This window comes from Leopardus geoffroyi, chromosome A2, assembly GCF_018350155.1.
Source record: "Leopardus geoffroyi isolate Oge1 chromosome A2, O.geoffroyi_Oge1_pat1.0, whole genome shotgun sequence".
Classification (NCBI taxonomy): Eukaryota; Metazoa; Chordata; class Mammalia; order Carnivora; family Felidae; genus Leopardus; species Leopardus geoffroyi.
The window spans coordinates 3,941,614-3,954,472 of record NC_059331.1 but is presented as its reverse complement, the minus strand read 5'-3'; the positions used below and the strand labels follow the sequence as shown (position 1 = coordinate 3,954,472).

At 61.4% G+C, this 12,859-nt stretch overlaps 1 protein-coding gene across 4 annotated transcripts in view; it reads left to right on the top strand.

Annotated features, from left to right (window-relative positions):
• Positions 1-1,959: 1,959 nt before the first annotated feature.
• Positions 1,960-12,859, top strand: part of PTPRS (protein tyrosine phosphatase receptor type S) — a 96,385-nt gene continuing 85,485 nt past the window's right edge. For 3 of the 4 annotated variants that reach the window (XM_045491653.1, XM_045491649.1, XM_045491647.1), the window contains exon 1: positions 1,961-2,154. The gene's annotated coding sequence lies outside the window, so the exon portion shown is untranslated. Of the gene's footprint in view, positions 2,155-12,859 lie in introns of all 4 variants that reach the window. The other variant, XM_045491643.1, reaches the window with a different exon arrangement.

Below are 12,859 nucleotides of genomic sequence, written 5' to 3'. Positions count from 1 at the left end.
GGAGGGGACAGGGGCCCGGTCATTCAGGAGCATGTGTAGGACTTGGGATTTGACCCTGAGTGAGATACTATCTATCTCCTTCCCTGCACCGTTAACTCCTGGAAGGTCGGAATTTTTTAGCTCGTTTTGTTTGCTCCTGTGCCCTCAATGCTTAAAGTGGCATGGCACACAGATCGATGGCCTGCATGGGTGGGTTTCCGGGGCATATGCTGCATCGTATTTTACCCCTTTGCTGTTCACAAAGGAACTCTCAGAGGTAGAGGTGTTGCCCCAATTTACAGATGGGAACGGAGAGGTTGCCCCATTTTGCAGATGGGAACAGCGAGGTTGCCCCATTTTGCAGATGGGAACAGCGAGGCTCAGAGGGACTTGTTCGAGGTCCCCTCCCCTCATAGGTGAGAAGGCTGGGACTCGTGCCATATCCAGCCGTCCAGAGCCAGCAGTCTCCTCTCACTTTGCCTTCATGGGGCATGCAAGGCTTGAGCACCTGCTGTGTATAAGGAACCATGCTAAGCGTTTGTGCACAGACCATCCTGTTTGATCCATCAAGATGGGGTTGGGTCTCCATTGCTTGGATGAGGAAACCAAGGCCGGATTGTCAATGGTTAGGTCAGGGTCATGCAGCTAGGAAGGAGAACCAAATAGGCTCTGCAAACCTGGCCGCTGCACTGGCCGCCGGGAAACTCCGAGCTTAATTTAGGTTCCTTGTTTAATTATTCATTCTCTCCTCTCTCTTCTCCTATTTATGACTTCCGCCTTCTCATTTTGTTCCCGGGGTTAATGCCTTTTGTTTATATCTGCATCTTTGGCCTGGAATGAATGAATCAACGATTTTGGAGGAGAAAAAAACCCCAAATTCTAAACTTGTGTCCTTTTGTGGGCACAACGCCCTGTCCAAAGACATACCTTGGAGAAATAAAACGCTTTCAGGGTGTTCAAAACTTGTCTCTTGTTTGGTGTGTCTTTTTTTTTTTTTTTTTTTTTTCCTCATCCTATTTTCTAGCACCAACTACAGGCTACAGGCAGCACATTATCCACTGTTCATCCTTCCACTGTCTTATGAGCAGGGGCTACTTTGTCCCAGTTCACAGACAGGACACTGAGACCCAAAGGGGCAAACCCATTTCGCAAGTGGGAAAACGGAGGCTCGGGGACTTACACGGCAAGTCACGGTCTGAGCTGGGGTTCCTATGGCGCTTCGTTCTGACTCCAGGGCAGCAGGGAATGGCAGTTAGGTGGGATGTTTGTAACGCGCTCATCCTGTAGGAAATGCCCCCTCTTCCATTCAGCCAATACACAGGGCTCCCTCGGCCCTTTGGAGTCACGTCCTAGTGTGACCAGAATTAAACCACAATGATGGATTAGGGAACGGAGCGTGGGGCGGCTGGTGGCGGCGATCTGGGAGGGCTTTTCCCGGGAGCTGGCATTTGAGCAGAAATCCTAAGGAGAAGGAAAAGATCTCGGGGGAACGCTCTTCCAGGGGAAGGAACAGCAGGGCAAGGGCCCCGGTTCAGGAGGGCGCAGGGGGGAGGAACCGTAGAGAGCTGGCCGGGGGCTGGAGCACGGACATTCCCGGGCAGGTAGTGGGTGCGAACGTGGATGTGTTCGAAGGGTGCCGGGGGAGCCGCAGCGGCATTTAAAGCAGGGCCTGGCAGGCACCACGCCCTAGATGCCAAGCGTCCGGGGTCTCGGACGCGAAACCGGGGCCGGAGGAGTCCCTCGCGCTGACGCCACCGCCCACGCGTCCCGCGTAACCCAGCGCCCCGCGCCCCACGTGCTCTCGCGGACCTTTAAACGCCCCGGGGGCACGTGACCAACCCCCGCCGTGTCATTGGCCGGGGGGGCGTGGCCGTCGCGCGGCTGCGCAGTGACGCGCGCGGGCCGGCCCCGCCCCGGCCCCGCCCCCGGCCGGCGGCGGCGGCGGCGGCGGCGGCGGCGCTGGCGGAAGGGATGACGTCACCGGCTGGGGGGGCGCGCGATCCGGCGCGAGGGGAGCGCGAGCCGCAGTGAGTGTCCTCGCGCCGCCCGCCCGGCAGCCCGGCCGGCGCGCGCACGCCGGGAGCCGCTGGCGCTCGGGCTCCGCTCGAATCCCATGCAACAGCCAGGATGTGAAGCGGGGCAGAGCCGGGGGAGCCCAGCCCAGCCAGCCTCCAGGTAAAGGGGGAAAGAAACGTGAATTCGAGTGCAAAAAAAACCTGCAGCCGCTCCAGTGGGGGGTCTCGGAGGCAGCGGAGTGGGCAGCGCGCCGGCTTTGTGCCGGGAAAGCCTGCACGGCCATTGTGCTCGGAGGATGCTCCGCTGCAGCCGGCTGCACGCCCAGCCCCTGCGCCTGGCTAGCGGCGTCCGAACAATGCCCCCGAGGGGCTGGGCCGGGGCGGGTAGGGGCCGCGGGGAGGGCTCTGCGGGCGGGGCTGGGGGGGCTTCGCCGCGGCGGGGGAGGGGGCTGGGCTGGAATCGCCCGGAGCGCGGCGTTGGAAGCTGCCCAGCGCCGCCGGCTGCACCACCCCGGGCTGCGGGCGGGGCAGAGGCGCGGAGGGGGGGACGCGCGTGTGTGCGGAGGGGGAGCTGGCCCCGGCGGCTCCCGGCCAGGCTCCCCGGGCGGGTCCTGGAGGCAGGGGGCGCTGTGTCGGGGGTGGGGGTGGGGGCTCGCGGGCGCCCCGAGTGGAGACCAGCCCGGGACGGGTGGCTCCAGCTGGGAGCGAGGGCGGACCGGCCGGTGCGCCCAGGGCGGCTGCTCTGCCCGCCGCCCTCGCTCTCCAGTCCCCCTCCCCTGGAGACCTCCGACTCAACACCGTCTCACCCTAGCGCCCTCCGGGCCTCGTCGATCCCTGGGGAGGGGGGGCCGCCCCTCCGACACCCTGGCCTTGCCCCACCCTTCTGCGGCCCCGGCGCCCCCTCCCAGCCCCCCCAGGCGGGGCGAGGCTCAGCCCCCAGCCCCAGGGACTCTGGCGGACAGACGGACGGGCGCGCGCACCGGTTCCCGACTTCTCCGCGGCGCTAGGGGCCCCTTGGGGATCCCGGGAGAGGGGAAGCCGCCCCTGGAGCCAGCAGCCTGGGGGGTTTTGCGCGCCCCGGGAGCCCCCTTAGGGGCGGCGGGGGGGGGGGAGGGGAGGTGACGTCATCCGGGGGGGGGCGGAGCCGTCGGAACCGGGTTTGGGGGGGCTGGGGGGGCGTGCCCTCAGGAGAGCCCCCCCCGGAGTTAGGGTGCCGGAGTCCTGGGCGCAGGGGTTTTGGCCAGGTTGCGGCCAAGTTCATTGCTCCTTATGGAAATCTCTCCGAAATTTAGGATCCCCCTTAGCACCCCGTAAATCGTGGACACTTTCCTCCACGAAAACCCCCTAAATCGGAGAACTCCCCTTCAGCTGTTTTTTTTTTTTTTCCAGAATTCTCAAATCAGCGAACCCTTCCGCAAACTGGGATTTTTTTTTTTTTTTCAGTCACAGTTCCTATCCCCCCTTCCCCCCAAATCTGGAACCTCCTTCTTAGTGACCCTTCCCCTTATTTCACATTCTCCTGTGGCACCGTACCTGTGCGGCTTTTGAGAATGCCCCTTCATCAAATTTCGTCACCCCCGAGGGACCTCATTTCCCAAATTAACAAACCTCCCCAGCGCCTCCAACTGGGGGACACCTCCCCTCCCCTCCCTAGACTCAACTGGGATTCCCCATTTCCCCCACCTCAATCCGAGGGAGTCCCCATTCGGAGCATGGGGTCCTTCTATCACTGGCCAATCCCCCACCCCCCTGAAAAATTAGCCTGGCCAACCTAGCTAGTGAAGGGGGGTGTCTGAGGTGTCCAGGTTGTGTGTTAACAGTCTAAGCAGCAGGGACAAAGCTGGAGGGTCCCCGAGAGTCCCAAGGACAGGTACCAGCCTGCTCTGGGCCCCAGCGGCCTCGGCCCAGACTTTGGCCGCCTGTGTTCTAGCTTTCCCTCCGTGTCCCCCATCACTGCTGTTCCTGGCGTGCCGGGGGCAAGGGCCCCTTTTGTTTGGGGCACCCTGCTTCTCCCTCCGTGCCGCCTTCCGCCCGTGAGAAGAGAGAGCCAGTCCGCGCCTCTACTCTTGTGTGCTACTGGATGCTGCTGCTGGAGCTTTTATTAATGGCCATTTGCATAACTCCCCTCCCCCTCCCAGGGTCCCTTCCTTTGTGCCCCCCTCCTCCTGCCAATCTCGCCCGCCTTCTGTCCCTCAGCTCTCTTCTTCCTCTGCCAGCTGATACTTTGGCTGCTGAAGGCAGGCAGCTGGGGCTGGGGGCGGCTGCTCACCGCCCCCGCACCCCAGAGCCCACCAACTTGGTCCTGGGTCTCCCGGCCGGAGCCCCCTGCCCCCTGCCCCCTGCAGTGCCCTCCGCCCAGCATCTCTGGCTGCCTTGCTGTCTGTGTGTGTCTCCATTCTTCTCCAGAAAGCATCCTCCTGCCCAATCCCCTGGGCCTGGGGGGGCACCTTCACCATGACGGTGCACTTCTGCCTGGGGCCTGGGCCCCCCCCAGCCCCCTGGGGGATGCCACCCGCCATCCTCGATTGCCTTGAGAGTTGGTATAATTGGGCTCAGGCAAACAAATCGTCGCGGGAGACCCGGCCTGCCTGGTGAGCTCATGTGCTTTTCTATTCCTGCCACCCCAGCCGATGACATCGGCCCCCCCAGGGGGTGAGCGGGGCTGGTGCTGTCACGCCAGTGGCCTGGCCCACCCGCCACCCCCTGCAGGAGACAGGAGACGGGACGGACATTCTGGCGTGGCCGGGTATGGCCTTGGAGGATGCTGCCGGGGTGGTGGCTGGGCCCCTGGGGGATCCCTCCTCTTCCTGGGTCCCTTCCGGGGGGGGGGGGCGGTGCAGGGAGAGGGTCCCTGAGAGCCAGGCACCTGCCTGCTGCCCGCACAAGTCATTGCGCGTTGACCGTGCTTCTGTCCCTGTCCCCTCCAGCGGAGATTCTGAGCGCCTTTCTTGTTTCTCTGCTTCCCAGGGGATTCCAGGCGTCTTCACGAAATGTCCGTGGGTCACAGGTGGAGACTTAAGGCATTTCTCTCCCAACACTGGGACCGTAGCGCTGGACCGGGGTGTTGGGGAGCAGGTGCAAGGGAGGAGCTCCCTGGACCTCGGGGATATAGCGGTAGCATCTGGGTGGGCATTTCTGGAGCCATCGCTGTCCGTCTGTGTTCTCTCTGGGTCACCCCGTGAGGAGCTTGGGGGCTGTGCCTGGGGTTCCCAGGCGTGACTCGGGGCATGACTCAGTTTCCCCGCCTGTCTTCTGGGTCAGCACTGGGGAGCGTGTCACAGGTGTTGGGAGCATAGCCCTCGCCTCCAGCTGCTGCTTCCTGGAGGCCGGTGCCGGGAGACCTGTGGCTTTGCTGATTATTCCAGCAGCCGTGTGGCCCCACCGATGGTCAGTTAGGTGGCCCGGGAGGGACGAGGGGCAAGGGATGCGTGGGGACGATGCAGCTCCAAGGCACAGTGTGGCTTTTTCACAGAAGCCCTGCATTCACCTGCTTCCCGTGACTTTAGTGCAGCCACCGCGTGCTTGGAGGGGGGAGACGGGGGGACATTGAGAGGGTTCGGGATTGGGAGGAAAACCCTAAAAATAAAGGTGGATATTTATAAACCCGGCGGGTTTGGGGGATAATTGACAAAGCTTAATGTTTTCAACTGAGAGCGATCCCCCCCCCCCCCCGCCCCGCCCGCCGCCCTCCACTGCATTAGTCCCATTTGCGAAGTCATTCGGAGCCCGCGGAAGGTTCTTGAAGCGGAGTGGACTCCGTGGGCGAGTGGCGGTCCGTGGTCCCTCTCCAGAGGTCTCGTGCTTCTGGAGGGAGACTCTCGTGCTGAGATGCCAGGGTCCCCAGCTCTCCTGTGCAGCCAGGCCAGCCTCCCGGCACCCCCTCCCACGGGCGGGCACCCCCTCTCCCAGGATTTGCAGGGAGGAGGCCCCCCCTCTCCAGCGAAGGTGGCTCAGACCGCCCTTGCTCTGTCCTTCCCCTCAGCAAACGATTCCCCGGGTCGGGTAATGGGAGACACCCCAGCTGCCAGCCGGGCAGGGTGGGCCCAGCCTCTGGTGGGGACAAGCAGGGGACAAGATGAGGGCATCACGGTCCTGCCTGCACAGGATTCCCCGTGCCGATCGGGGCCGTGGACAGGTGTCGCACCTTTGCCTGCCCCGGGGGAGGATGAGGGTTCCAGGGCTTTTCACACGTTTGGAAAATTTTGTCTTGTCCTCCCCTGGCTTTGGTCGGGCACCAGAAAGCTGCCCGCTCGGCTCGCAGGGTGGGGAGCACGGGGTGCTGGCAGAGGGTTAAGGTTCAAGTGCACGCTACCCCGTCACGGGCAGGAGGGACGGCCCGGAGACAGGGACGCCCTAGCTCTGAGCTACACAGGAAGCCCAGACGCCTGGGTCTCAGCCCTGGGGTCCAGGTTGTTACCCCCACCCCCACCCCCCACCCGCACCCAGCCTCCTTCGAAGCCCAAGCCGTCAAGTGTAGTATATGGGTTTTTTTTTTTTTTTTTTTTTTTTTTAAGGAAAGAAAAGACACTCAAGAAAAAAAAAAAAAAGGAAAAAAAAAAAAAGAACCCCGACGTACCATTTATTTCTGTCTCGTCTCTGGCTGATATTTCAGAAGCGTGGGGGGGGGGGTTGTGCGTGGGGAATATGAAAAATCAATTGGCTTACACTTCTGCAAAGGCGAAAATTAACGAGCGGGCGGGCGTGACTCATGGACAGGGCCTCGACTTTCGCACTGCCACATTTTTGTCTCTCCTTTCCGTACCCTCCTCCGACGAGACGCTGGTCCCCCGCCCCTTCCGGGGGGGCCTGGCCGGGCCAGAGGTGGGCTTGGGGGGTGGGGGTGCTGTTCCGGGCTCCTGCGAATTCCCTTTTCTGTCCCCGGAATCCAGGCCAGAGGGGTTCCGTACCTGAAAATACACCGGGTTTTTGTCTGGCATTGTGTTGCCTTTCACACCCTGGTGTCCTCGGGGGTGTATGTGTGTGTGTGTGTGGGGGGGGGTGGGCAGGGGGGGGTGTCTCAGAGCTTGGGTTTCTGGATTGTGCCTCCTTCTCCGTTGCCTTCACTGGGGTTGAATTCCCAATGTCTTTTTTTCAAGGGGCCCATTTTGTCCCCAGCTCCCTGGGTGGTGTTTGCGGCTTTTGAGTTTTATGTGTGTTTGTTTAAATCTTTGCTCTTAGCCTCTCTTAGGAAGGCCGGGAGTCTCCTGTCCCACCGGGGGAACCGAAAATCCCAGCTTTTCCTGCCGGATTCCCTCCTTCCCCTCTCCCCCTGCGTGTGGCCTCGCCTCTGCCCCTTCACCTCTCTCCGTACGGGAGCCTCCTCGCTTGCAAAATGAGGTTCTGCCTCTGGCTTCGGGGTCCTGACTTGTGCCCCCGCCCTGTCCTGCTGGATCTATGCAGACTTGCAGGTTGGTTGACCTCTCTCTGTTTCTTCCGTCTCTAAAATCGGGACGATCATAGCCCGCTTCGCGGCGAGCCGGGGACATGAGATGCTTCGGGTAAAGTACCTCCCTCGGGTCTCGGAGGGGACCCTTGCTGGCTGTGTAGGTCCTCCAACCCCAGGACCCCGTGTGGCACCACGGCCTTGGCCCCAGAGGCCCAGGACCCTTGGAAGGAGGCAGGCTGCGTGGAGAGGGGCTGGGAAGATGCTCTATTGTCGTGCTGTCGCATGGGTAGTAATTCAGGGGTTCTGGGGAAGCGAGGTCGACGCGTCTGTGTGTGTATAATTTAATGCCGCTTATAATTAACCCCGTGATCAGCAAATGAGGGGATGTCGGGGGGATGATAATAGCCGCCCCGCCTGATTTGGAGCGGATTCCCGCGCCAGGCCCTTTGCTGAGCAAGCGTTATCAGGAGCGTCCTCGTCGCCTTTAACCTCCCCACCCCCACCCCACCCCCGTTAGTGCAGTTTTCGTGCTCAGAGCCCCGTTTTGCAGAGGGAGAAACTGAGGCACAGGAAGGTCTTTCGCCGGCCTGAGGTCGCACGGAGGAGCGACACAGCAAGGAATCTTTGCCAGGGCCAACGGATGCTGGAACCCGAAACCTCAACTCCCGGGGACAGGCGGCTGGCTCTGCCCAGTTGTCAGAGAAGTGATGCTGGTCCGCCTGCTGGGGCACCTGGGAGACGTTAGGGCTCCTTCCTCGGAGGGTGAGAGCGCAGACGCGGGACTGGGGCTCCCTGGGGCCCGCATCCCCGCTCTGGCTGCGTGACGGGGGCCAGTTACTCGATTCCCGTCTTGCCGTTGTCTCATCTCTACAGCGGAGGATAATTGGTACCCGTCGTGCGATGTCGTTGGGGGAACTGGGTGGGTTAATACGGGTAAAGCAACGCGTTGTCACGTGGCCAGACCTGCCTGGCAGGGGCTCCCCAGCAGCCCCTCGATGGGGTCCAGCACGGGAGACATGTCAGGATGACTCAGGCCCTGCAAACTGGGGCGTTCCCCGTCACTGGCTGCCTAATCAAGGCCACCCCACCTCTGCGGCAGGACCGGAGCCGCGGGAGGCCCGGCCAGGCAGGCGGGGAGGGCAGGCGGCTGCCTGGGGAGGCTCTGAGACCCCAAGTCGTGGCCCCCTCCCCCTCCATCGGCTTGCAAAGCCCGTGGCGGGTCTGAGCAAGTGCCCAGGGAGAGGTCTTGGCTTTGAGGGCCGCCCTGGAAAGGGGTCACTTTGCAGGCTGGGGTGCAAGAACGTGCATTCATTCATTCATTCATTCATTCACGAGTTCATGCATTCGGCGAGTGGTTGTTCAATGCTGGCCGCTGGAGAGCTCCCGAGCCAGACTTTGGGTTCGAATTCCAGCTCTGAGATCTCCGCGAGGGACGTCGGAACTAAAATCTGCCCCGCTGACCAAAAGCCCTGTGTACTTTCTTTGCCCTTTTTTGTTTGTTTGTTTTAAAGAAAAGCAAATTAAATTTAAATTCTGGCGACACAGCAGTAAACGAGGCAGTCTCGAGGTTCTGTGTTCCTCGGACCCTGCAGTTTACTGGGGGAGACTGAGTACGTAAATAAGCAAGAAAAAGACCTTTAAACAAGTGTGGCCGGAGGTTGCTGGATGTCCCCGAGAGCTTGGGCGTGAATGTCACTCCCAACAGAGACCTGGGAGCTGGGGAAACACCGTGTGAAACAGCTGTCCGGCCGAGGCCCAGAGAGGGAGAGGAGCTGGCCCCGGACACACAGCCAGCCACACCTGACTGCAGGGACATCTGACTGTCAGACTCACACCAGTCCGGAGCAGGAAACTGAGGCAGGAAGGCGGGTCAGGCATGTCCTTCTCAAACCCCAGCGCCCATCAGGGCTGGGCAGGTGATGCCTCTGGGTGACGTGCACCCGGCAGGCCCCCCCCACACCCCCCGCCGGCCCCAAACGTCTCCACGGCCTGATCTCCTGGTTCTTCTGAGAAAAACCAGAAATCCCGATTTTACGTGGCATTTTGCATCCTTGGACCGTTCCTTTCCTTAAAACACCTCCACTTGCCGGTTGTGACCTCGACCCTCATTTGCTATGCCTCAGCCTCGGTTTCCTGGGAGGCAGTGCGGGGGTCAGAGTCACCGCCACCTGGCTGGGTTGAGAGGCCCGGGCGAAATAACTCGCGGGGGAGGGCTGAGGACCGCCTGGGCCAGCGTTCGCGCTCGATACACGTTGGCTCTGATTATATTAATATCGGTCATGATGATAAACTTGACTTAGATGAAATGCCGTGCAGAGAGGGAGCCGGCTTGTCCCGTGGGGCAGAGCTGTGAATTATCTTCTGGCCACAGGACCCGGGGCTCACACTCTCATCTTTTCCGGAACATACCTGTCTGGTCTGGGGCCGGGCCATTGGTCACCAGCGTCATTTGCAGGGTTTATCGTTCGTAACCCACGGATCCCGGGCCGTGTCTGGGGACATCTGTGATCGTCAGCACTGGGGGTGGGGGGCTCCTGGCACCGAGTGCGTGGGGCCAGGGATGCCGCTCAGCCACCCCCCCCCCCCCACAGGGCCCAGACGCCCCCCTGAATGATCTGGCCCTAGCTGTCAATAGCGCTGAGGTTCAGAAACCGCGATTCATGCCCAAGACCTGTGGCGGCGGGAGAAATGAGGCAGGACGGCCGTTGGCGTGCCCGTGACCGCCAGCCTCCTACGCTCACACCATCGTGCTGAGACTGCTGATGGGGTCCCGCCGCACACCTGTCCCGGCCCCACTTGCCCAGTTGATTTTCAGAAGCGGGTAATTGCCCCTGACGTATGGATTCTGGAAAGCGTGGCTGGCTGGGGTTCCTGGCTCCGGAACACGGAGGGGCGCCCCGTCCAGGCCTCTTTTCTTCTGTTCCACCTGGCCCTGGGAGCCTGGACTCTGCCCTCACCGGGAACGGCTTATGGAGGCCTGAACACTCTTAAGTTGGAATCCTCACGCAGGATCCCTCCCAGCTGGCTGAGGCGACCCGTGACTCCCTGCACCCTGAGCCTTGACTTTCTCATCCATAAAATGGGGGTGCGTCTTGGCCTGCTGTATCACGGGGATTACATGGTGTCGTGTTAACATAGCAGCGGGGACCCAGGTTGCACCAACAGGGGCTGGGTGGCTGTGCCCTCCCGCCCCTCGACTTCACGAGGAATCAGGGCAGGTGAGCCCAGAGCCCCCAACCTACGATTTCCCAGCAAACCACAGCAGAGGGGAAACTGCCCCAACAGGTGTTGAATCCCCTTGTGCAGCCCACACCCTGCCCCTGGCCTCTCTCCAGCTTTGCTGTTTGCTCCTTGCATCCTTAGAGTGGCCCTAGAAGGTAGCAGCTGTTGCCCCATCTTGCAGATGGGGAAACTGAGGCATGGGGTGGGATGAGACACTGGAAGGAGTGGAGCCTCTTCTGGGTGGGGGCTGCCTGTCGGGCCGCAGGCAAGCAGGGGCGTCACTCCTGTTCAGACCAGGAAGGTCTGCCCTCGGTTTAAGTCTCCTGCCGGTGTCCCCAGCGCCCTCACGTTTGCTTTCTCGGTTGTCGCTTTATGCTGTCTGTCTGCTCCTTCCGGAATGGGAGCCCTACCAGGGCTCTCCTTGGACCAGCCCGCCTGGCTTTTGGGAGCCACTGCCGTCTCCCACTCGTGTCGGCGCGTCCCATTGCCCAGATCGCGCAGGTCGTGGTGGGGGAGGGCCCTGCGTCAGCAGCTCCCCCGGCAGGGAGGCCGGGAGAGCAGGTCTCCAGGGCGGGTGCTGTGTGACTTCCTCCAGTTGCTTGCCCTCTCTGAGTCTCTACGTGTCTGAGATGTCTGGCCCCGAAGCAGCCATGGGCGGCTGTTGAGATCCAGGGGTCCTGAGGATCGGTGTCAGGGGGCCAGGGAGCCCCGAAACAGTCTGTGAGGTTTCTTACCTTACCTTCCTGGGGAGAAGGTAAGAAGCCCAAAGGCCAGGGATCCCCCAAAGTGCCTAGTAGTGGGGCCAGGTGATTCTAAGACTCAGCCAGCCCTGACGTGCATTTGAGACTCTGCGTGTCTGGCCAGACGGGCAGAGCAGTTGCCACGGAGCCCCCCGGAACAGGCCGGGCTTTCGTTGGGGGACCGTGTTTGGCGTTTTAGAACCCGCATTCGGGTCTTGGCTTGGCCCCGTGAGCAGCGTGTCCCTGGGCCGCTGGATTCACCTGCTGGGCCTTCTGTTCCTCGTCCATAAGATGGGAGTGAGACGGCCTCTTGGGAGGTTGGAAGGGTCCCTGCTGAGCGTGTCTGGAACGTGCTGGTGCGTGGAGGGCCCCCCGGGGAAGCGGCTCCCGGCATCGTCCGGAACCATATGGTGATGATTAATGGCTTGTGGGAGCAAATCGGGGGACCTGCACACAGAACTTTGGGGAACAAAAGCTTCGGGGCTGCTGGCAAGCGCTTGGGTCCGCGTCTGGCTTCTCCCAAGGGTGTCAAGTCATGTCTGGAGCCTCCCCGCCGCAGGGCCCAGAGCCGGTGGCCAGCCCGGGGCGGACGAAAGCACCTGTCCTGCTGACCCCGTGACTGATGGGGGCACGAGGCTACCCCAGGACCCCCCTGAGCCGCAGTGGGGAAACCCATCGCGCCAGCGTGGCCATGGGCCTCGGAGGCCTTGGGGGGTCAGTCCTGACCTTGCACGAGGCCCCTGGACTCCCTGGCCAGTGCTCTGCCCGGCACCCCCCAAATTTCAGCCACCCGCCGTCGTAATATGTACCTTTCGCTGCGGCTGCCTGGTCCTCCTGACGACCTGATAGTTTTTTTTAAACCTCTCTCTCTTTAAAACTTAAAAGAGAAAGCTATGTCTTACTCTCGTGAACGGGAACCTGATACGTCCTTGACATAAGTAGGTGAAACCTTAAAAATAAATGTGAGAGTAAAACAAAACAAAACAAAACAAAACAAAAAAGCCAAAAAACAAAGCAAGAAAAAACCCCTGACGTTAAATTATCTTGCTGCCGCTGCAGGCTTAGAGCAGAGGCCAAGGGTTACTGAGGCGTTAAAGCCGCGTTAGCACCCACCGGAGACTTCACCCCTCGGCGGGCTGGAGGGAGCCCGGGACGGAGCGGCCCCCTTGCTGGTCGTGTCAGTGTTCCCAAATGCGGTGGACCTGTGTGTGTGTGTGTGTGGGGGGGGTCCCCCCCGGCCGTGCGGGGCGCCTGGGTCCCCTCCCACCTTCCTTCCGGCCAAGATGCTTGGACTTCCCCGTGGCATCCAGGGTTTTCTTTCCCAGCGGCCTGGGGAGAAGGTTCCTTCTCCCTGAATTCAATTAATGAGCCTATTAAAAACTATTTATTTTCCCTGACAGTTGTTTACTGGGGAGAAGGAGATGGGTTGGCCCGGCGGCCTCCCCGGGCAGGCAGGAGCCACGATGGCGGATGGCAGGTGCCTCGGGCCCTGGCGTTCAGGGAGCACAGACCGTGGG